The sequence below is a fragment of the Ictidomys tridecemlineatus genome, chromosome 7, assembly GCF_052094955.1.
Source record: "Ictidomys tridecemlineatus isolate mIctTri1 chromosome 7, mIctTri1.hap1, whole genome shotgun sequence".
Lineage (NCBI taxonomy): Eukaryota > Metazoa > Chordata > Mammalia > Rodentia > Sciuridae > Ictidomys > Ictidomys tridecemlineatus.
This window is the reverse complement of record NC_135483.1, coordinates 90,028,315-90,054,125: the sequence shown is the minus strand read 5'-3', so window position 1 is coordinate 90,054,125 and position 25,811 is coordinate 90,028,315.

Below are 25,811 nucleotides of genomic sequence, written 5' to 3'. Positions count from 1 at the left end.
TAGGTCCTTGATCCATTTTGAGTTAACTTTTGTTCATGGTGTGAGATAGGGATTTAATTTCATTTTGTTTAATATGGATTTCCAGTTTCCCCAGCACTATTTTTGAAGATGCTATACTTCCTCCAGTGCATGTTTTTGGCACCTTTGTCTAATATAAGATAGTTGTAATTTTATGGGTTAGTTGATGTGTCCTCTATTCTGTACCATTGGTCTACCAGCCTGTGTTGGTGCCAATATCATGCTGTTTTTGTTATTATGGCTCTGTAGAATAATTTAAGGTCTGATATAGCAATATCACCTGCTTCACTCTTTCTGCTTAGAATTGCTCTAGCCATTCTGTGTCTCCTATTTTTCCAGATGAATTTCATGATTTCTTTTTCTATTTCCATGAGGAATGCCATTGGTATTTTGATCAGAATTGCATTAAATCTGTATAGTGCTTAGGTATTATGGGCATTTTGATAATACTAATTCTGCCTATTCAAGATCAAATCAAATCTTTCCATCTTCTTATGTCTTTGATTTCTCTTTAGTGTTCTGTAGTTTTCATTGTACAGATCCTTCACCTCTTTTGATAATTCCCAAGTAACTTTTTTTGGAGAATATTGTTAATTGGGTAGTTTTTCCTCATCTCCTCTTCAGAGGATTTGTCACTGATATACGGAAATGCTTTTGATTTATGGGTGTTGATTTTATATCCTGCTACTATGCTGAATTCTTGTTATAGAAGTTTTCTAGTTGAATTTTTTAGGTCTTCTAGGTACAGAATTATATCATCAGCAAATAGTGCTAATTTAATTTCTTCTTTTCCTATACTTATTCGTTTAATTTCTTTCCTCTGTCTAATTGCTCTGGCCAGTGTTTCAAGAACTGTTTAATAGAAATGGTGAGAGAGGACATCCCTGTATTGTTCCACATTTTAGAGGAAATGCCTTCAGTTGTTCTCCATTTAGAATGATGTTGGCCTGGGGCTTAGTGTAGAAAGCCTTTACAATGTTGAGGTAAGTTCCTGTTATCCCTAGTTTTTCTAGTGTTTTGAACATGAAGAGGTGCTGTATTTTGTCAAATGCTTTTTCTACATTTATTGAGATGATCATATGATTCTTATGTTTAAATCTACTGATGTGATGAATTACATTTATTGATTTCTGTATGTTTAACCAAACTTGCAGCACTGCAGTGAATTCCACTTGATCATGATGCACCATCTTTTTGATACGTTTTTGTATTTTATTTGCCAGAATTTCATTGAGAATTTTTGCTTCTGTTTTCTAGAGAGGTTTGTCTGAAGTTTTCTTTTTTGATGTGTCTTTGTCTGATTTTAGAATAAAGGTGATATTGGCCTCATAAAGTGAGTTTGGAAGTGTTCTATCTTTTTGAATTACATGGAATAATTTGAGGATTGTTGGTGTTAGTTTTTCTTTGAAGGTCTTGTATCCATTAAGTCCTGGGCTTTTTGTTGTTCTTGTTTGGTAGGCTTTTGAAGGTGTCTTCTAATTCATTGCTTGAAAATGATCTGTTTAACTTGTATATATCATCCTCGCTCAGTTTGGATAAACTATATGATTCTAGACATTTGTTGATGTCTTCAATATTTTCTGTTTTATCAGAGTACAAATTTTCAAATTAATTTCAAATTATGTTTATTTCTCTAGTGTTCATGGTGATATTACTTTTTTCATGGATTTTAGTGATTGGAGTTTTTTTCTTTCTCTGCATTTGCATGAATAAGGGTTTATCAAATGTATTTATTTTTTCAAAGGGCCAACTTTTCATTTTGAAAATTGAAAAAACACTAATTAATTTAAAAAATATCTGGCAGCAGAATGTATCACAATTCTTACTACACATGTACAGCACAAATTTTCATCTCTGTATATAAAGTATGTTGATACCAATTCATTTCTTTATACATGTACTTTGGATAATGGTGTCCATCATATTCCACCACCATTGCTAATCCCCTGGCCCCTCCCTTCCCATCCCTCTGCCCTAAATAGAATTCATCTATTCCTCCCATGCTCCCCGTCCCTTCCCCACTATTGCCAGCCTCCATATATCAAAGAAAACATTGGGCATTTGTTTGGGGGATTGGATAACTTCACTTAGCATTATCTTCTCTATTGCCATCCATTTACCTGCAAATGCCATGATTTTATTCTTTTACTCCTTAGTAATATTTCATTGTGTACAAATCCCACAATTTTTTTATCCATTCATCTATTGAAGGAAATCTAGGTTGGCTTCACAGTTTGGCTATTGTGAATTGTTCTGCTAAAATCATTGTGGCTATGTCCTTGTATTATGCTGTTTTTAAGTCTTTTGGGTATAGACTGGGGAGTGGGATAGCTCGGTCAAATGGTGGTTCCATTCCCAGTCATTTTGTCAATTTTTAATTGCTAATTTAATTTCATTGATTTCAGCTCTGATATTAATTATTTTCTGTCCTTTACTACTTTAGGTATTGATTCATTTTTTTTTCTTTAGGGCTTTGAGATGCATTTTTAGGTCATTTATTTGACTTTTTCTTTTTTTAAGGAATGAACTCCATGCAATGAACTTTCCTTTTTTTAATGCCATTATAGTGTCCCAGAGACTTTGATATTTTGTATCTGTACTCTCATTCACTTCTAAGAATTTTTAAATCTCCACTTTGATGTTTTCTGCAACCCATTTTTTATTCACTAGCATATAATTTAGTCTCCAGGTGTTGGAGAATTTTCTATTTTTATCATTGATTTGTAATTTCAATCCATTATGATCTTATAGAGTACAGGGTAGTATCCTTACTTTTCTGTATTTGCTTAGAGTTGCTTTGTGGCATAATATATGGTCTATTTTAGAGAAATATCCATTTGCTGCTTAGAAGAAAGTGTCTTCACCTTTTTAAAGATGAAATAGTCTATGTATGTCAGTTAAATCTAAGTTATTTATTGTATTATTGAGTTCTATAATTTCTGTTTTGCTTTTGTTTGGAAGATCTATCCAGTGGTAAAAGAGGTGTGTTAAAGTTACCCAGAATTATTGTCTTGTAATCTACTTGGACCTTGAACTTGAGAGGATTCTGTTTGAATATAGATGCTGCATTGTTTGGGGCATAAATATTTATAATTGTTCTGTCTTGTTGGTTTATGGTTCCCTTAAGCATTATGAAAGGTCCTTATTTATCCTTTCTGATTAACTTTCACTTGAAGTCCACATTATTTAATAAGCAAGCAGGAAAACCCTGCTTGCTTCCAAAGTCCATGTGAGTAGTATGTTTTTTAATAATTTATTATTTATAGATGGACACACTATTTTTATTTTATCTATTTATGTTTATGTGGTGCTGAGGATCGAACCCAGCGCCTCAAACATGCTAGGTGAGCACTCTACCGCTGACCCCCAGCCCCAGCCCAAGTGATATATATTTTTTCCAACCTGTCACTTCAGTCTGTGGGTGTCTTTCTATGAGATGAGTCTTTTGGAGGCAGCATATTATTGGGTCTTCTTTTTAAATCCAATCTGCCAGTCTTTTGATTGCTGAGTTTTAGAAATTAACATTCAGGGTTATCATTGAGACATGATTTGTATTCTCAGTTATTTTTTGTTTATTTTTGGTATTTAACTTGCTCTTTGATAGGTTTTTTATTTAGAGGAATACTTCCATTTTCTAATTTTCATTGTTTTTCATTTCCTCCTCATGGAATATTTTGCCAAGGATGTGCTGTAGTGTAGGCCTTCTATTTGTAAATTATTTTAACTTTTGTGTATTATGGAAGGTTTTTATTTTGTCAGAAAAAATAATATCTATATCAAAATTCAATTGCTAATCAAAGTTTAATTTTGCTGGGTATGATTCTTGGTTGGCATCTGTTTCTTTCAGAGCTTGGTTGGCATCTATTTTTTTCAGAGCAGGATCTTGTAGATTTGAGGGTCTTGGTTGAGAAATCAGAGATTCTAATTTGTTTCTCCCATATGTAATCTGATTCCTTTTTCTTGTGGCTTTTAAAATACTCTGCTTCTCCTGCATTCTAGGTGTTTTCATTATGATGTGCGTTGGTGTTTAACTGTTGTGATTTTGTTCATTTGGTGTCCTGTATGCTGCTTGTATTTGATTTTCCAATTCACTCTACATGTTTAGACATGTTTCTGATATTATTTCATTGAATAGATTGTCCATTTTTGTAGTTTATATGTCTATGCCTTCCTCTATTCCAATAGTTGTTAAATTCGGTTTTTTCTTGTTATCTCATTATTCTTGAATCTTCTGCTCCTGGTTTCTTACCATCTTCACTGGGGTCAATTTCATTTTTTCAAGATTACATATTTTGCCTTCAATGTCAGAGGTTCTGTCTTCCAAGTGATCTATTCTGTTGGAGATGCTGCCTATTCAGTTCTTAATTTGATTTACTGTTTCTTTCATTTCAAGGATATCTGTTTGTTTTTTCCGAATTTCTATCTTCTTATTGAAGGAATCTTTTGCTTTCTGTATTTGCTTATGTAGCTCTTTATCAAAATGATCCTCTGCTGCCTGTATTTGCTCTTATATCATCCTTTAATTCACAGAAAATTATGTACCTCCTCCACTCCTTCTCTGTTTTCTCTCCTGATGTTCTGACCATGAATTCTAATAATGTAGCATCTTTGTTTGTGGCACATTCTTCTTGGTTTTTCAAATTGTTCATGCATCTTCTCTTCCATCTCTGTTTTCAAGGTTTTACCATCTTTACCCTGTAGGCTTATAGTGTCCCCAATGGGTTCCAATAACTTTCTTTTTTAAAAAATTATTTATTTTTTAAATACATGATATAAGTGGAATGTATTACAATCTGTATTGCACACAGCACAATTTTTCATATCTCTGTATTAAAAAGTATGTTCATGCTAATTCATGCCATTATACATGTACTTATTTCTTTCTCCATTACAACTCTTATATAACACAATTTTTATATCTGTTTGTATATAAGGTATGTTGGCATCAAACTCAAATTTTCATACATGTGTTTTTGAATAATGATGTTGATAATATTTCACCATCCTTGCTAATCCCCTTCCCCATCCATTTTTTTCACCGTCTTTCCTATCTAGAATTAATCTAATCCTCTCATGTTCTCTCTCCTTACTCCACTGTGACACCCCACATATATCGGAGAAAATACTTAGCATTATTTTTTTTTGATTGGCTAAATTCACTTAGCATAATATTCTCCAACTCCATTCCTTTAATGTCAAATGCAATGTTTTTATTCATTTTTAATGCTAAGTAATATTCCATTGTGTATATATATCACACATTCTTTATCCATTCATCCACTGAGGGGCATCTAGGTTGGCTCCACAGTTTAGCTATTGTGAATTGTGCTGCTATAAACATTGATGTGGCTGTGTCCCTGTAGTATGCTGTTTTTAAGCCCATTGGGTATAGACTGAGGCGTGGAATAGCTTGGCCAAATGGTGGTTCCATTCCCAGATTTCCAAGGACTCTCCATACTGCTTTCCATATTGCCTGCACCAATTTGCATCCCCCCAGCAATGTGTCAATGTGCCTCCCCCCCCCCACATCCTTACCGACACTTATTTTATATATGCATAAATGCTGCAATTCTGGCTGGAGTGAGATGAAATCTTAGCTTTGATTTGCATTTCTCTAATTGCTGTGTTGAACATATATATATATATTTGTTGCTCATTTGTATATCATATTCTGAGAAATGCTTGTTGAGTTCCTTGGTCCATTTATCCATTGGATTATATGGTTGTGTGTGTGTGTTTGTGTGTGTGTGTGTGTGTGTGTGTGTTTTGTTTGTTTGTTTGTTTGTTTTGGTGTCAAGATTGAGTTCTTCATATACCCTAGAGATGAAGGCTATATCTGACATGTGAATGGTAAGAATTTGCTCACAGGATGTAGGATGTCTCTTCACCTCACTGCTTGTGTCTGTTGCTGAAAAGCTGTTTAGTTTTGATCTGTCCACTTATTGATTCATGGTTTTAATTCTTATGCTATAATAGTCTTATTAAGGATGTCGGGGCCTAATTGAACATGATGAAGATTTGGACCTATATTTTCTTCTCTTAGGTGTATGGTCTCTGGTTTAAATCCTAGGTCCTTGATCCACTTTGATTTGAGTTTTGTGCAGGATAAAAGAGAGGGTCTTAAATTCATTTTGCAGCATATGGATTTGCACTTTCCCTAGTACCATTTGTTGAAAAGGCTATTTTTCCTCAAATATGTTTTGGGTAACTTGGTCTAGTATGATATGTCTGTATTTATGTGGGTTATTCTCTGTGTTCTCTATTTTATACCATTGGTTTACTTGTCTATTTTGGTGCCAGTACCACACTGTTTTGTTACTATTCCTCTCAAGTATAGTTTAAGGTGTGGTATAGTGATGCCACCTTCCTCTCTTTTCTAAGGATTGCTTTGCCTCTTCTGGGTCTCTTTGTTTTTCTAGGATTGATTTTTATTTATTTTTCTATCCATTAGGAATGTCTTGGGATTTTGACTGAAATTGCATTAAATCTGTACATGTTGTACTTTTCATTGTACAAGGCTTTCACCTCTTTTGTTAAATTAATTTAATCGCTTTTAATTCTCATTACCTTATTTTTTTCTTTCATTATTTTCCCCCAATATTCTCCTTCATCTATTTTATTAATCTATTTATTCATTTATGTTTGATGCTTTCTCTATATACAGGAATGTGGAATTCATAGTGGTATATGTGTATTACATTTGATATTTTCATTTCCTGTCACTCCCAACCAATCTCCATATACTCCACTAATCTTCCCTATATATTTATGATATCCAACTCTTCTTTCCCTTTGCTTTGCTGTAGTTGCTGCATGTGAAAGAAAACATTTGACCCTTGATCAGTCTGATTTATTTCACATAGCATGATGTTAATTTATTTCCATTTAAATTGTGACATTCGTCAATAATATTATTTATAGCTGACTAAAAACTCTATTTTGTGTATCACATTTTATTACTCAATTCATCTATTAGGAACTGTGTCCATAATGGGAAATGCTTTCATAATTTGGCTATGGTGAATTGGGATGCTGGGAAAAAATGTGGCTCTATCTAAATAAACTATTAATTAAAATGACAGATAGCCAATATTCATGGCTACTCGGACATGCTTTTCTGATACAACTATGTCAGGCATAAGAAAACAATCCACTGTTGATCATTATATATAGGCAGTAGCATATCAAATAAATGTTTTTCATTATGGAAATAGTGTTATTTATTGGGCAAATATCACTTGCATTTTTGTTTGCCTTTTGAAATCTTTTATTATTTTATAATTATTATTTTTGCTATGGTTTTGACATTTTTCTTGTTCCTCTTAAAAAAACTTTTTTTCTTCTGGCAAAATATAATTAAAATCTAATTTACAATTTTAAGGTTACAATCCCATAACTTATATAGCAGTCACAATGTTGTAAAATGATCACCAGTGTGTTTAGTTTCTGATATTTTTATACATAAAAAATCAGTTCCTTCTAACACCTATTTACATTCTCCCAAAGAATTATTTTCGATTTTTGCACCCCTTGTCATTTTTAAATCTGTTTTCTTACATTTTTAGATTTGTGTAAATTTTAATACTGGTTTGTTCACTAGACAACAACCTTTAAAAAGATAAAAGGCAAAACAATTTGTTCCTTATGGCTTTGACTTTTAAGAATGTACTGATACATAGGCTCATCTAGGGCAGGGCTATCAGTCTAGATTCCCTAAGGGGGCAGTTTGTACATTTCAGCTATAGTTCTTGGAACCATGGTGTTTGAATAGATGGAATAATTTGTGGACCTTATGAGTTCCAAAGTAAAAAAGGTTGGGCACTAAGGAGAAACAAAGAAAAGTAAATAATAAAAGTTTAAATAAAAATTATGCTTAAGGTACATGAGGCTCATGATTAATTGTTTTAACTTAATGACATTAGAAATTAATGTGGATTGGTAAAAATATTTCAAGTAGAAGTTTTCAGACATTGAAGTTTCTACTACATATAGGAGACAGAGAAACCCACTAAATTCTGTGGCTTTCCAAGAAAATGACTGAAATATCTGTCAAATGTCACTATGTTATCATGGCCTTGGTGGAAACTATTACATTTGTTTTTGTGCTGCTGTAATAGAACCCAAGGTCTTGCACAAGTTGTAAAAATTCTGCAAAACTTAACTACAACCATAACTCCATAAAATATTATTTTGTAAATATCTCTAAGTGAAAACCTTACAAGTTATTCTGTATTTATGCATACATTATATACAATGAGTCATTAATGAAAGAATTATAATAAAGATTTTTTAAGATATATGCTTAAACTATGTAATTCTGTATTTTATATATCAATAATTATAAATCTAAGTATGTAAATATACAGAAGTCTATAGAAAAACACATGTAGATAGATACACAAATCTCATCTTCATGGATCTGTATATATTACAGTTTTTAATTATATTATTCTTATATTGCTCCTTATGAGTTTTTAATATCATTATATGTGATAGTGCCATTTTGAAACTCATTGTTTCTTGAATAGTGTTTTTTTAAAACATTATTTAGTTATCAATGGACCTTTATTTGTTATTAGTTTATATGTGGTGCTGAAGATCAAACCCAATGCCCCATACATACATATATATATATATATATATATATATATATATATATATATACACAAAACACACACACACAGACATTAAAAAGTAAAAATGCATATGCCAATTGAAATTCATCATGAAATATATATCATCCACAGATCCAAAAATATTTATTTGACTGAACATGGATTTATGTATCATGTTGTTCAAGTAGGAAGCTCACCCATAGGTTGATTTTCAGTTCCAACAGCATTTAGGAGGAGTGATCTCTTCTCACAATTTGTATCTGCCAAGTCAGCAACCTCACAAGAATGTAGCTGGGAAACCAGGTAGGATTCTATATGTGCATGTAAAAACACATGTGCTGAACAGGCTACAAAAAAAGGGAGACAAAAATTCACATATTTGTTAGCTTTATAAACACATGCAGAACTATTACATTGGACTAGATTCATAACACCTACCCTTTATAATGCAAAAGGCCTGTCCAACTACACACCATGCCTCCTCTGAACTGCTTGTATTTCTATTCTGTTTGGGTTATTTTTCTCCATCATATTAGGATTCGTAGTCAGAGTCTAGTAGGGTATGTGCTAGTGTCAGGGATTCAGTATTTCGAATGGAAAATAGGAAAATGAATCCAATGTGTATGCAAATATGTCCTACACAAAAATCTTCCCACTGTCATCCAGAACAATTCCTTGATATTACCCTCGCCCCAAGTAAGACACAATTGGAGGAGAAGAGTTAGAAAATCTTTGAATACATATGTGGAATGAAAAATTCTCAGGAGCTCACAACTTTGGTGGTGGTAGAGGAGATTCCATAAGTAAAAAACAGGATAAACCCTCCACAAACATGGAGCTCTGCTGGCCTAAAGACTTCTTGAGAAACTGCCTCTGAGGTTGGGCTCTTGAAGTATATGTTGTCTTCAGGAGCTTTAGCTTTTTTTGTAGTGAGACCATCAAAGCTGGGTCTGCATCTATGTGACCTAGAAAACATGGTTTCTGATTTTCCAATGAACATGAGGCAGAAGTGCTGAATTCTCTCTTTGTAGGTAAACTGTGGCCACTGGGGTCTAAGTGTCTCCCCGTGGGGACTGTGAAGCCATTTGGTCATCCTCCACTTCTCGTGGTGTTTCTGGCTGCTGCACTGGGAGCTTGGTATTTTCTTCACAAAATACAAGGAGTTCAACTGGGACACAGTGCTGGAGGGAGTACTGTAACAGGTGGTGGGTCAGGGTCCTAGGAGAATGCAACAACCAGGCTTCTATCCCACAGAGCTTGCCCCCTTTACCATAGCAACCTGATTCTGAACGCTGCCCTGAAAACTCTCCATATAACAAGATGCCTTTACATATAAGGGTCTGCTGGCTGCACCATGTCACTCACGAGCCATTTGGAAGCCCATGGCAGATTCACATGGAACCACCACAGTTGTTTTATCACACACCTGCACACCACTGCTCTAGGCCCACTATTCAGCAGGCACCACCTTACTGGCATCTCCTTTCTACATCATTTTCATGCCACCCAGTCAATCAAGGCACCTGTCTGGTACACTCATGATCAACAACAGGACATCCAAAGGTTCTCCAGTGCCACCTGGTCATGGGAATTTCAAAGATTGCATGGTATTTATCTAGCCATTTCTAAAAGATGAAGTTGGAGGCACTGTGGGTTTCCATTCATTCAGGAACCATTAAATAGTGAGGAAGATCATTTCAATGAAAGCTCTGGAGAACTCTCACAAGCAAGGCTTCCCAAAGAGTGACCAAAACGTCACATGAAACAAGGCCCACGTAGGTCTACAATTTGAGGTCCATGTGTGTTTTGACTCTCAACTATGGCTGCCAGGTCTTTAAAAATAAAATCATGTTATATCCTGGCTGAGATTCTCAGTGTTCTGTGGAAAGTCACCCTGGGCTTCGATCTCAGTTTCCAAGGGTGACTCTCATGCGTGGCCTCGGACAATCCCAACACAATTCATGGCAATACTTCTCCGAGGTCATTTCCAGAACTCAGTCTCCAAGGGGAATCACACCAGAGTTCAAGCCCAGGCGGACCCAGTCATCTCTTCCACAGCCACAAAAATGACCACAATTCAAACCAAAACACTGCCACAAGGCCCTCATCTTCTTTTATATAGACAATCATCATAACCTCTGGCTGGAGGTTTCCATGAGGGGCGCATTCTAAGACAGTGTCCACAATAAGCTCCCTTGCCCCTCATTTGCCTAATATCAGGGTGGCCTGGAAACTCTTCCTTTGAACCAGGAGTGATCAAATAGGCCTGCCTTTAATACTGCTTAGCTTCTCCACTTTGAGGCCTGCTGATGGTGGAATATAGATTCTTTGTGCGAATTGGAGTCATGAGAAAACCCAAGCACCTAATGGCTAGCCTCTGCAGGGCTTTGAAGAACACATTTGACCCAAAAGATCCCTATTCTCACTTGATGGAGGTCAGAAACCTTACAGAGGAAGGTGAGAGACTTCATTCACAATGACTGCTTTTTTGCCAAATTGGGTTTGGATACACAAATGAGATCTTTCTTGAGATCCATCAGGTGCTGACAATCTAAGCCACAGCCTCACACAGGGTTAAGAGGCTGATTCAGACACATCCCTTTGCAAAGCAATTAAGCAAAGAGCCACAGGTGATGCCCATTCATTTGCATTTGAAAACTGTTTTATTCAGGCTTCACAAAGGGGTGTCCTGAGGCAAAAACCTTGCTGACATCAAGGGAAACAAAACAATAGGTAAGCAAAAGGCCCAAAGCAGGGTTTCTCCACTTAGACTTTACTGGGCACACTGATATATGAGTTTTCTGAGATGCTCACAATTCCTTTCAGCTATCCAGTACATGGCCACTTCACCACGCTTAGAGGTGGTACATATCTTGGACACAAAACAATGAGCCTATTCTGGAGAGTGGCCAGAATTCCAAAGAAAACAGGAAATTAGAAAGATAGTAGGTGTTTCCCATGGATAAGGCAAGCCACAGTCCATTCATAAATTGGGCAGGATGAATGCTGGAAGCTTTCTACTAGACAGGACACATCCATTGATGCATTCTCTTTTTTAATGTCTTCAACCACGGACCCAGTGAAATACACAAACATAGCAACACTCGCCTTGTCAAAAGACATGCTAGAAACAGTCTACTCCAAACCAAACAAACCGCCTTTCCTAGCTCTTCTCAGAACATGAGACAAAACAACAAATTCACACCCACACCCACAAAGCCACCTCTTCTACCCAAGGAGGTCTCTGATTACCAGCAGTGTCCTCTGACTGGTGGGCCATAATATGTTCCCCTGAAATGGCCTGTCCTGTCTCAGATCTGGCCTCCTTGGCCAATTGTGTGAAGTTGTCAGGAGCCAGGGGTGAGCCACTACCTGCTTTCTAAGGAAAGACCCCCTTCAAATCTTTCCAGGCAATTGGCCATCCTCACATCTTTAGGTACCAAGAAAGACTGACTCTGTCCTTGGTAAATCCAAACAAGTGAGCCCACTTGGACTGGCACTGGGACTGCCCCTTGGTGCCTGGCTTCCTGGATCCCAAGTTCAGAGTTCCATCACCAAGGAAGTGTGGTGAGGTCACTTCCTTCAGGAACTGAATGAGGTCACTGCCTTGGAAACCACTTTGTCCTAACTGTTGCTTCCAAGGGTCCCATGAGATGGAGGCTGCCCCTGCTTCCTGTGACACTTTCACAAGTTAGAATGGTATATAAACCATAGGCACCCAGAAGAAGATCTCCACACAGGCCTGGTTTGGTCCATTTTGTCTACATTAAGAAGAGAGAGGCTCATTCAGACACATCCCTTCATCCTGACCAGGTTGTCTGCCACGGAATAAGACTTTTGCTTTCTCAGGTCCTTCCTAGCTGCCTACATCTTCTCCAGGGATCATTTCTGCATGGACCTTTGAGGTTCTCAGCAGATTGAAGATCCCCTACATTCCTGTATTGTAAGACCAACTCTTCCCTGCTCTTCTCTAAAGTTAGATTGAAGGGACAGTGTATGCTTGGGGTTAAGAACATGTTCAATTTGGGTTATGAAACATTCTGCTGGATGAAGTGTATTGGGAACCTGTGATATTTATAATAATATAGAGGTGAAATATATGTATGAAAACAGAAATCTAAGTAAGATTTGAAGGCCAGAAGGGCATTGAGCACTTGATTGGGATACTTAGCTGTGAATTACATTCTGTACAGATGTCTTGGATAAATCCATATACAATGGCACAGGACCTTGTTCCTTGGATGATTGAATGTAGAAGAGAACATCCAGTCAAAAAGGGATAGTAGGTAGGATTAGGAAGATAGTCAGTAGGTTTAGGAAGAAGAGTTAGTATGAAATTTGGACCAAAAGTTCTTTAGCAGTAGGGTGTCTGTTAGAACAGAGTGAATGTAAATGTCAGCACATGTGAAGAGTCAGTCACAATGATGAACTGGGGAAAATATGTAGGAAAGCAGATATGAATATAGACATCAGGAATTCAGGCAAAGTATAAAGTGAGTGATAAAATTAGACATTTTCAACAGGGTTGAGGTTGAATATTTAATTTTAGGCAGAAACAAATATGTAGTCACCAATAGGATTGACATTTGAGAGCATTAGGCAACCTGGACATGGATGTTTTTAGTAATCCATTCTCACATTCCAATTAGGATTAGGTACAATCATAAGTGTGACCTTTGCATTTTTTTTCCGAAATATCACTGTGATAAAATGTATATGTAGATAAGGTGACATGAGTATTTCTTCCACTATTTTTATAAGCAATATGTTGAAGACGTATAAATAAGCATTCGGGGATACAAATAGGTGTACCCTGGGTCTATGTGTATAGAGATCATGCATTAATTGACCATACTGTGAATAAAGAATATAAATGGTTCCAATTTAAATAATGGATTGAATTGATATGTGAAAATATATAGGAAATCTTATACTGATACAGGATCGTTCATTCCAACCAGTTATACATCTAATGGTAATATTGGGGTTATGGTTTACCCTGAATGGTGTGTGAGTTTTGCTTCAAAAGTGATTATGGAAATCCAAAACAATGTGTTTGGAAAGATGTCTCATGAAAAGACCAGTCAAGAAACATGGAGGAATACATGTGTACTGAAGCAGGATTTGATAGAAAGTAAAGGAAATGCCTAGAAATTTGTGAACTTGAGGATGAAATATATATCCTATGATGTGCATCAACTGAAGAAATAGTAATGTACCAGTGGTGAATAAAAATGAATGTCAAAATACACATCATGTCCCATAGGAGTCTACTTGCATTGATGTTAAACAGGGTCAGTTACTGGAGAAATGTTAGGATTTCTATGCACCATTCACTAAAGTTAGTTTTCAGTACTAGGAAACAAATATGTATTTCAGGTGGATGAATATTTCTGAGAATAATCTTGTGAGAAGTTGATTATAAATCCACATACATGAACATGAATTTAGAGAGGGTAAAATAAGACACATATATTTTATATTTTTAAGAATCTGGAGAGTGTGTGTTTTGTGTATATATATATATATATATATATATATATATATATATATATATATATATATATATATATAAAACACACACACAGACATTAAAAAGTAGAAATATATATGCCAATTGAAATTCACCATGAAATATATATCATATACTGATCCAAAAATATTTATTTTACTGAACATGGATTTATGTAACATGTTGTTCAAGTGGGAGGCTCATCCAGATGTTGATTTGGAGTTTCAACAGCATTTAGGAGGAGTGATCTCTTCTCACAGTTTGTATTTGCCAAGTCAGCCACCTCACAAGAATGTAGCTGGGTAACCAGGTAGGATTCTATATGTGCATGTAAAAATACATGTGCTAAATAGGCTACAGAGAAAGTGAGACAGAAATTCACATATTTGTTAACTTTAAAAACACATGGAGAACTATTACATTGGACTAGATTCATAAAACCTACCCTTTATAATGCAAACGGCCTGTCCAACTACACACCATGCCTTCTCTGAACTGCTTGTATTTCTAATCTGTTTGTGTTATTTTTCTCCATCATATTAGTATACGTATTCAGAGTCTAGTAGGGTATGTGCTAGTGTCAGGGATTCAGTATTTGGAATGGAAAATAGGAAAATGAATCCAATGTGTATGCAAATATTTGCTACTCAAAAATCTTTCCACTGTCATCCAGAACAATGCCTTGACATTACCCTCGCCCCAAGTAAGATGCAATTGGAGGAGAAGAGTTAGAAAATCTTTGAATACATATGTGGAATGAAAAATGCTCAGGAGTTCACAACTTTGGAGGTTGTAGAAAAGTTTCCATAAGTAAGGGACAGGATAAACACTCCATAAACATGGAGCTCTTCAGGCACAAAGACTTTTTGAGAAACTGCCTCTGAGGTTGGGCTCTTGAAATATATGTTGCTGTCAGGAGCTTTATCTTCCTTTGTAGTGAGACCATCAAAGCTCGGTCTGCATCTATGTGACCTGGAGGACATGGTTTCTGATTTTCCAAAAAACATGAGGCTTAAGTGCTGAATTCTCTCTGTGTAGGTAAACTGTGGTCACTGGGGGCTAAGTGTCTCCCCGTGGGGACTGTGAAGCCATTTGGTAATCCTCTACTTTTCGTGGTGTTTCTTGCTGCTGCACTGAAAGTTTGGTGTTTCCTTCACGAAATACAAAGAGTTCAACTGGGACACAGTGCTAGAGGGAGTTCTGTCACGTGTGGTGGGTCAGGGTCCTAGGAGAATGCACCAACCAGGCTTCGATCACACAGAGCTTGCCCAATTCATCATAGCAACCTGATTCTGAACATTGTGCTGAAACCTCTCCATATAACTTGATGCCTTTACATATAAGGGTCTGCTGACTGCACCATGTCAGTCACAAGCCATTTGGAAGCCCATGGCAGATCCACATGGCCCCACCACAGTTGTTTTATCACACTCCTGCACACCACTGCTCTAGGCCCACTACTCAGCAGGCCCCACCTTACTGGCATCTCTGTTCTACATCATTTTCATGCAACCCAGTCAATCAAGGCACCTGTCTGGTACACTCATGATCAGCAACAGGACATCCAAAGGTTCTCCAGTGCAACCTGGTGATGGTAATTTCAAAGATTGCATGGTATTTATCTAGCCATTTTTAAAAGATGAAGTTGGAGGCACTGTGTGTTTCCATTCATTCAGGAACTATTAAATGGAGAGAAAGATCATTTTAATAAAAGCTCTGGAGAACTCTCACAAACAAGGCTTCCAAAAGAGTGGCCAAAACGTCACATGAAACCAGGCCCACTGAGGTCTACAATGTGAGGTCCATGTGTGTTCTGACTCTCAACTATGGCTGCCAGGTCTTTAAGAATAAAATCATATGATATCCTGGCAGAGATTTCCAGTGTTCTGTGGAAAGTCACCCTGGGCTTCGATCTCAGTTTCCAACGGTGACACTTATGCTTGGCCTCAGAAAATCCCAACACAATTCATGGCAATACTTTTCTGAGGTCAGTTCCAAAACTCATTCTAGAAGGGGAATCACACCAAAATTCATGCCCAGGCGAACCCAGTCATCTTTTCCACAGCCACACAAATGACCACAATTCAAACCAAAACACTGCCACAAGGCCCTCATCTTCTACCATATAGACAATTTTCATAACCTCTGGCTGGAGGTTTCTATGAGAGACACAGCCTAAGACAGTGTCCACAATAAGCTCCCTTGCCCCTCATTTACCTAATGTCAGGGTGGCCTTGACACACTTCCTTTGAACCAGGAGTGATCAAATAGGCCTGCCTTTAATACTGCTCAGCTTCTACAATTTGAGGACTGCTGATGGTGGGGTATAGATTCTTTGTGTGAATTGGAGTCATGAGAAAACCCAAGCAAAAAATGGCTAGCCTCTGCAGGGCTATGAAGAACTCATTTGACCCAAATAATCACTATTTTCACTTGATGGAGGTAAGGAACCTTACAAAGAAAGGCGAGGGACTTCATCCACAATGACTGCTTTTTTGCCATATTGGCTTCAGATGCACTTATGGGATCTTTCTTGAGATCAATCAGGTGCTGACAATCTAAGCCACAGGCTCACACAGGGCCAAGAGGCTGATTCAGACACATCCCTTTGTAAAGCATTGAAGCAAAGAGCCACAGGTGATGCCCATTTATTTGCATTTGAAAACTGTTTTCTTCAGTCTTCACTAAGAGGTTCCCTGAGGCAAAGACCTTGTGGAAATCCAGGGAAACAGAACAATAGGTAAGCAAAAAGCCCAAAGCAGGTTTCTCCACTGAGTCTTTACAAGGCCCACTGATATCTGAGTTTTCTGAGATGCTTGCCATTCCTTTCAGCTATCCAGTACATGGCCATGTAAACAAGCTTGGTGATGGTACATATCTTGGTCACAAAACCATGAGCCTATTCTGGAGTGTTGCCAGAATTCAGGAAGAAAACAAGAAATTAGGAAGATAGTAGGTGTTGCCCTTGGATAAGGCAAGCTGCAGTCCATTCATAAATTGGGCAGGATGAATACTTGAAGCTTTCTAGTAGACAGGACACATGCATTGATGCATTCTCTTTTCTAATGTCTACAACCATGGACACAGTGGGATACACAGACATAGCAACACTCGCCTTGTCAAAAGACATGCTAGAAACAGTCTACTTTCAACAAAACAAACCACCTTTTTTAGCTCTTCTCAGAACATGAGACAAAACCACAAAGCCACCTCCTTCCCCCAAGGAGGTATGTGACTATTTGCAGTGTCCTCTGACTGGTGGGCCATACTATGTTCCACCGAAATGGCCTGCCCTGTCTCAGATCTGGCCTCCTTGGCCAATTCTGTGATGTTGTCAGGAGCCAGGGGTGAGCCACTACTTGCTTTCTCAGAAAAGACCCCCATCAGAGCTTTCCTGGCAACTGGCCATCCTTACATCTTTAGGTACCAAGAAAAACTGACTCTGTTCTTGGTAAATCCTAACAAGTGAGCCAACTGGGACTGGCACTGGGACTGCCTCTGGGTGCCTGGCTTCCTTGATCCCAAGTTCAGAGAGTTCCATCACCAAGGAAGTGTGGTGAGGTCACTTCCTTCAGAAACTGAATGAGGTTACTGCCTTAGAAACCACTTTGTCCTAACTGTTGCTTTCAAGGACCCCATGAGATGGAGGCTGCCCCTGCTTCCTGTGACACTTTCACAAGTTAGAATGGTATATCAACCATAGGCACCCAGGAGAAGCTCTCCACACAGGCCTGGTTTTGTCCATCTTGTCTACATTTAGAAGAGAGAGGCTCATTCAGACACATCCCTTCATCCTGACCAGGTTGTTTGCCACAGAAGATGACTTTTGCTCTCTCGGGTCCTTCCTAGCTGCCTACATCTTCTCCAGGGATTATTTCTGCATGGACCATTGAGGTTCTCAGCAGGTGGAAGATCCCCTACATTCCTGTATTGTAAGACCAACTCTGTCCCTGCTCTTCTGTAAAGTTAGTTTGAGGGAACAGTGTATGCTTGGGGTTAAGAACATGTTCGATTTGGGTTAGGAATCATTCTGCTGGATGAAGAATGGTATTGGAATCCTGTGATATTTATAATAATATAGAGGTGAAATATATGTATAAAAACAGAAATCTAAGTAAGATTTGAAGGCCAGAAGGGCATTGGGACCTTGATTGGGATACTTAGCTTTGAATTACATTCTGTACAGATGTCTCCGATCAATCCATATACAATGGCACAGGACCTTGTACCTTGGATGATTCAATGTAGAAGAGAACATCCACTCAAAAAGGATACTAGGTAGGATTATAAAGATAGTCAGTAGGTTTAGGAACAAGAGTGAGTATGAAATTTGGACCAAAATTTTTTAGCAATAGGGTGTCTGTTAGAACAGAGTGTATGTAAATGTCAGTACATGTGAAGAGTCAGTCACAATGATGAACTGGGGAAAATATGTAGGAAAGCAGATATGAATAGAGACATTAGGAAATCAGGCAAAGTATAAAGTGAGTGATAGGATTAGACATTTTCAACAGGGTTGAGGTTGAATATATAATCTTAGGCAGAAACAAATGTGTAGTCACCAATAGGATTGATATTTGAGAGCATTAGGCAACCTGGACAAGGATGTTTTGAGTAATCCATGCTAACTTTCCAATTAGGCTTTGGTACAATCATAAGTGTGACATTTGCATTTTGTGTCGAGTATATCACTGTGATAAAATGTATATGTAAATCAGGTTACATGAGTATTTCTTCCACAATTTTTGAGAGCAATATGTTGAAGACATATAAATTAGCATTCAGGGGTACAAATAGGTGTACCCTGGGTCTATGAGTATAGAGATAATGCATGAATCGACCATACTGTGAATGAAGAATATAAATGGTTCCAATTTAAATAATAGATTGAATTGATATCTGAAAATATATAGGAAATCTTACACTGATACAGGATCATGCATTCCAACCAATTATACATCTAATGGTGATATTGGGGTTATGTTTACCCTGAATGGTGTGTGAGTTTTGCTTCAAACGTGATTATGGAAATCCAAAATAATGTGTTTGGAAAGAAGTCTCATGAAAAGACCAGACCAGAAACATGGAGAAATACATGTGTTCTGAAGCAGGATTTGATTGAAAGTGAACCAAATGCCTAGAAATTTGTGAACTTGAGGATGAAAAATATATCCTATGATGTGCATCAACTGAAGAAATAGTAATGTAGCAGTGTTGAATAAAAATGAATGTCAAAATACACATTATGTCCCACAGGAGTCTACTTGCATTGATGTTAAATAGGGTCAGTTACTGTAGAAATTTTAGAATTTCTATGCACCATTCACTGAAGTTAGTTTTCAGTACTAGGAAAGAAATATGTATTTCAGGTGGATGAATATTTCTGAAAATAATATTGTGAAAAGTTGATTATAAATCCACATACATGAACATGAATTTAGGCAGTGTAAAATAAGACACATATATTTTATATTTCGAAAAATCTGGCAAGTGTGTGTTTGTGTGTATATATATATATATATATATATATATATATATATATATACAAAACACACACACAGACACATTAAAAAATAGAAACACATATGCCAATTTAAATTCATCATGAAATATATATTATCCAAAGATCCAAAAATATTTATTTTACTGAACATGGATTTATGTATCATGTTGTTCAAGTAGGAAGCTTACCTACAGGTTGATTTTCAGTTCCAGCAGCATTTAGGTGGAGTGATCTCTCCTCACAGTTTGTATCTGCCAAGTCAGCCACCTCACAAGAATGTAGCTGGGAAACCAGGTAAGATTCTCTATGTGCATGTAAAAATACATGTGCTGAATAGACTACAGAGAAAGGGAGACAGGAATTCACATATTTGTTAACTTTAAAAACACATGGAGAACTATTACATTGGACTAGATTTATAACACCTACCCTTTATAATTTAAAAGGCCTGTCAAACTATAAACCATGCCTCCTCTGAACTGCTTGTATTTCTATTCTGTTTGGGTTATTTTTGTGCATCATATTAGGATTTGTATTCAGAGTGTAGTAGGGTATGGGTTAGTGTCAGGGATTCAGTATGTGGAATGGAAATAGGAAAATGAATCCAATGTGTATGCAAATATGTGCTACTCAAAAATCTTCCCACTGTCATCCAAAACAATGCCTTGACATTACCCTTGCCCCAAAGAAGACGCAATTCAAGGAGAAGAGTTAGAAAATCTTTGAATACACACACCCACACCCACACCCATACCCACAAAGCCACCTTTTTCCCCTCAGGAGGTCTGTGACTACCTGCAGTGTCCTCTGACTGGTGGGCCATACTATGTTCTTTCGAAATGGCCTGTCCTCTCTCAGATCTGGCCTCCTTGGCCAATTCTGTGAAGTTGTCAGGAGCCAGGGGTGAGCCACTATCTGCTTTCTCAGGAAAGACCCCCTTCAGAGCTTTCCTGGCAATTGGCCATCATCACTTATGTAGGTACCAAGAAAGACTGACTCTGTCTTTGGTAAATCCAAACAAGTGAGCCTACTGGGACTGGCACTGGGACTGCCTCTGGGTGCCTGGCTTCCTGGATCCCAAGTTCAGAGAGTTCCATCACCAAGGAAGTGTGGTGAGGTCACTTTTTTCAGGAACTGAATGAGGTCACTGCCTTGGAAACCACTTTGTCCTAACTGTTGCTTCCAAGGGTCCCATGAGATGAATGCTGCCCCTGCTTCCTGTGACACTTTCACAAGTTAGAATGGTATATCAACCATAGGCACCCAGGAGAAGCTCTCCACACAGGCCTGGTTTGGTCCATCTTGTCTACATTAAGAAGAGAGAGGCTCATTCAGACACATCCCTTCATCCTGACCAGGTTTTTTGCCACGTAAGATGACTTTGGCTCTCTCAGGTCCTTCCTAGCTGCCTACATCTTCTCCTGGGATCATTTCTGCATGGACCTTTGAGGTTTTCAGCAGGTGAAAGATCCCCTACATTCCTGTATTGTAAGACCAACTCTGTCTCTGCTCTTGCTTAAAGTTAAATTTAGGGAACAGTGTATGCTTGGGGTTAAGAACATGTTCGATTTGGGTTAGGAATCATTCTGCTGGATGAAGAATGGTATTGGAAACCTGTGATATTTATAATAATATAGAGGTGAAATATATGTATGAAAACAAAAATCTAAGTAAGATTTGAAGGCCAGAAGGGCATTGGGCCTTTGATTGGGATACTTAGCTTTGAATTACATTCTGTAAAGATGTCTCTGATAAATCCATATACAATGGCACAGGACCTTCTTCTTTGGATGATTAAATGTAGAAGAGAACATCCAGTCAAAAAGGGATACTAGGTATGATTAGGAAGATATTCAGTAGGTTTAGGAAGAAGAGTGAGTATGAAATTTGGACCAAAAGTTCTTTAGTACTAGTGTGTCTGTTAGAACAGAGTGAATGTAAATGTCAGCACATGTAACAGTCAGTCACAATGATGAACTGGGGAAAATATGTAGGAAAGCAGATATGAATAGAGACATTAGGAAATCAGGCAAAGTACAAAGTGAGTGATAGGATTAGACATTTTCAACAGGGTTGAGGTTGAATATATAATCTTAGGCAGAAACAAATGTGTAGTCACCAATAGGTTTGACATTTGAGAGCATTGGGCAACCTGGATAAGGATGTTTTGAGTAATCCATTCTCACTTTTTCATTAGGCTTTGGTAGAATCATAAGTGCGACCTTTGCATTTTGTGTCCAGAATATTACTGTGATAAAATGTATATGTAGATCAGGTGACATGAGTATTTCTTCCACCATTTTTGAGAGCAATATGTTGAAGATGTATAAATTAGCATTCGGGGGTTCAAATAGGTGTACCCTGGGTCTATGAGTATAGAGATAATGCATGAATAGACCATACTGTGAATGAAGAATATAAATGGTTCCAATTTAAATAATGGATTGAATTGATATCTGAAAATATATAGGAAATCTTATACCGATATAGAATCATTCATTCCAACCAGTTATACATCTAATGTTAATATTAGTGTTATGGTTTCCCTGAATGGTGTTTGAGTTTTGCTTCAAGAGTGATTATGGAACTCCAAAATCATGTGTTTTGAAATAAGTCTCATGAAAAGACCAGTCCAGAAACATGGAGGAATACATGTGTTCTGAAGCAGGATTTGATTGAATGTGAAACAAATGCCTAGAAATTTTTGAACTTGAAGATGAAATATATATCCTATGATGTGCATCAACTGAAGAAATAGTAATGTACCAATGCTGAATAAAAATGAATGTCAAAATACACATCATGTCCCACAGGAGTCTACTTGCATTGATGTTAAACAGGGTCAGTTACTGTAGAAATGTTAGGATTTCTATGCACCATTCACTGAAGTTAGTTTTCAGTACTAGGAAACAAATATGTATTTCAGGTGGAGGAATAATTTTGAGAATAATCTTGTGAAAAGTTGATTATAAATCCACATACATGAACATGAATTTAGGGAGTGTAAAATAAGACACATATATTTTATATTTTGAAAAATCAGGAGAGTGTGTGTGTGTACATATACATATATACACAAAACACACACCCAGACACATTAAAAAGTAGAAATATATACGCCAATTGAAATTCATCATGAAATATATATCATCCACAGATCCAAAACTATTTATTTTACTGAACATGGATTTATGTATCATGTTGTTCAAGTAGGAAGCTTACCCATAGGTTGATTTTCAGTTCCAACAGCATTTAGGAGGAGTGATCTCTTCTCACAGTTTTTATCTGCCAAGTCAGCCACCTCACAAAAATGTAGCTGGGAAATGAGGTACAATTCTCTATATGCATGTAAAAATACATGTGCTGAATAGGCTACAGAGAAAGGGAGACACGAATTCACATATTTGTTAACTTTAAAAACACATGGAAAACTATTACATGTAGATTCATAACACCTACCCTTTATAATGTAAAAGGCCTGTCCAACTACACAGCATGCCTCCTCTGAACTGCTTGTATTTCTATTCTGTTTGGGTTATTCTTCTTCATCATATTAGGATTCATAGTCAGAATCTAGTAGGGTATGGGTTAGTGTCAGGGATTCAGTATTTGGAATGGAAAATAGGCAAATGAATCCAATGTGTATGCAAATATGTGCTAATCAAAAATCTTCCTACTGTCATCCAGAACAATGCCTTGAAATTACCCTCTCCCCAAGTATGACCCAACTCGAGAAGAAAAGTTAGAAAATCTTTGAATACATATATGGAATGATATATACTCAGGAGTTCACAACTTTGGAGGTGGTAGCGGAGTTTTCATAAGTAAGGAACAGGATAAACACTCCACAAACATGGAGCTCTGCTGGAGTAAATACTTTTTGCAAAACTGCCTCTGAGGTCGGGCTCTTGAAATATATGTTGTTGTCAGGAGCATTAGCTTCCTTTGTAGTGAGACCATCAAAGCTAGGTCTGCATCTAAGTCACCTGGAGGACATGGTTTCTGTTTTTCCAATGAGCATGAGGCAGAAGTGCTGAATTCTCTCTTTGTAGGTAAACTGTGGCCACTGGGGACTAAGTGTCTCCCCGTGGGGACTGTGAAGCCATTTGGTCATCCTCCACTTTTCGTGGTGTTTCTTGCTGCTGCCCTGGGAGTTTGGTATTTCCTTCATGAAATACAAGGAGTTCAACTGGGACACAGTGCTGGAGGGAGTTCTGTCATGTGTGGTGGGTCAGGATCCTAGGAGAATGCACCAACAATGCTCCTATTCCACCGACCTTGGCCCCTTGACCATAGCAGCGTGATTCTGAACATTGCCCTGAAACCTCTCCATATAACAAGATGCCTTTACATATAAGGGTCTGCTGGCTGCACCATGTCAGTCACAAGCCATTTAGAAGCCCATGGCAGATCCACATGGCCCCACCACAGATGTTTTATCACACACCTGCACACCACTGCTGTAGGCCCACTACTGAGCAGGCCCCAACTTACTGGCATCTCTGTTCTACATCATTTTCATGCAACCCAGTCAATCAAGGCACCTGTCTGGTACAGTCATAATCAGCAACAGGACATCCGAAGGTTCTCCAGTGCCACCTGGTCATGGGAATTTCAAAGATTGCATGGTATTTATCTAGCCGTTTTTAAAGGATGAAGTTGGAGGCACTGTGGGTTTCCATTCATTCAGGAACCATTAAATGGTGAGGAAGATCATTTCAATGAAAGCTCTGGAGAACTCTCACAAACAAGGCTTCCCAAAAAGTTGCCAAAACGTCACATGAAACCAGGTCCACTGAGGTCAACAATGTGAGGTCCATGTGTGTTTTGACTCTCAACTATGGCTGCCAGGTCTTTAAGTATAAAATCATGTGATATCCTGGCTGAGATTCTTAGTGTTCTGTGGAATGTCATCCTGGGCATCCATCTAAGTTTCAAGGGGGGACTCTCATGCGTGGCCTCAGAAAATCCTAACACAATTCATGGCAATACTTCTCAGAGGTCCGTTCCAGAACACAGTCTCCAAGGGGAATCACACCAGAGTTCAAGCCCAGGCAGACCCAGTCATCTTTTCCACAGCCACACAAATGACCACAATTCAAACCCAAACACTGCCACGAGGCCCTCATCTTCTTCCATAGAGACAATCCTCATAACCTCTGGCTGGAGGTTTCCATAAGGGGCGCAGCCTAAGACAGTTTCCACAATAAGCTCCCTTGCCCTCATTTGCCTAATGTCAGAGTGGCCTGGACACCCTTCCTTTGAACCAGGACTGATCAAATAGGCCTGCCTTTAATACTACTCAGCTTCTCCACTTTGAGGCCTCCTGATGGTGGGGTATAGATTCTTGGTGTGAATTGGAGTCATGAGAAAACCCAAGCACATAATGGCTAGCCTCTGCAGGGCTTTGAAAAACTCATTTGACCCAAAGGATCCCTATTCTCACTTGATGGAGGTCAGGAACCTTTCAGAGGAAGGCGAGAGACTTTGTCCACAATGACTGCTTTTTTGCCATATTGGCTTTGGATGCACATATGGGATTTTGCTTGAGATCCATCAGGTGCTGTCAATCTAAGCCACAGCCTCACACAGGGCCAAGAGGCTAATTCAGACACATCCTTTTGCATAGCAATTAAGCAAAAAGCTACAGGTGATGCCCATTCATTTGCTTTTGAAAACTGTTGTCTTCAGGCTTCACAAAGGGCTGTCCTGAGGCAAAGACCTTGCTGACATCCAGGGAAATAGAACAATAGGTAAGCAAAAGGTCCAAAGCAGGGTTTCTCCACTGAGACTTTACTGGGCCCACTGATATCTGAGTTTTCTGAGATGCTCGCCATTCCTTTCAGCTATGTAGTACATGGCCATGTCACCAAGCTTGGAGGTGGTACATATCTTGGACACAAAACCATGAGCCTAAAGAGTGGCCAGTATTCAGGAAGAAAACAAGAATTTAGGAAGATAGTAGGTGTTGCCCAAGGATAAGGCAAGCCGAAGTCCATACATAAATTGGGCAAAATGAGTGTTGGAATCTTTCTACTAGACAGGACACATCCATTGATGCATTCTCTTTTCTAATGTCTACAACCATGGACACAGTGGGATAGACAGACATAGCAACACTCGCCTTGTCAAAAGACTTGCTAGAAACAGGCCACTCCAAACC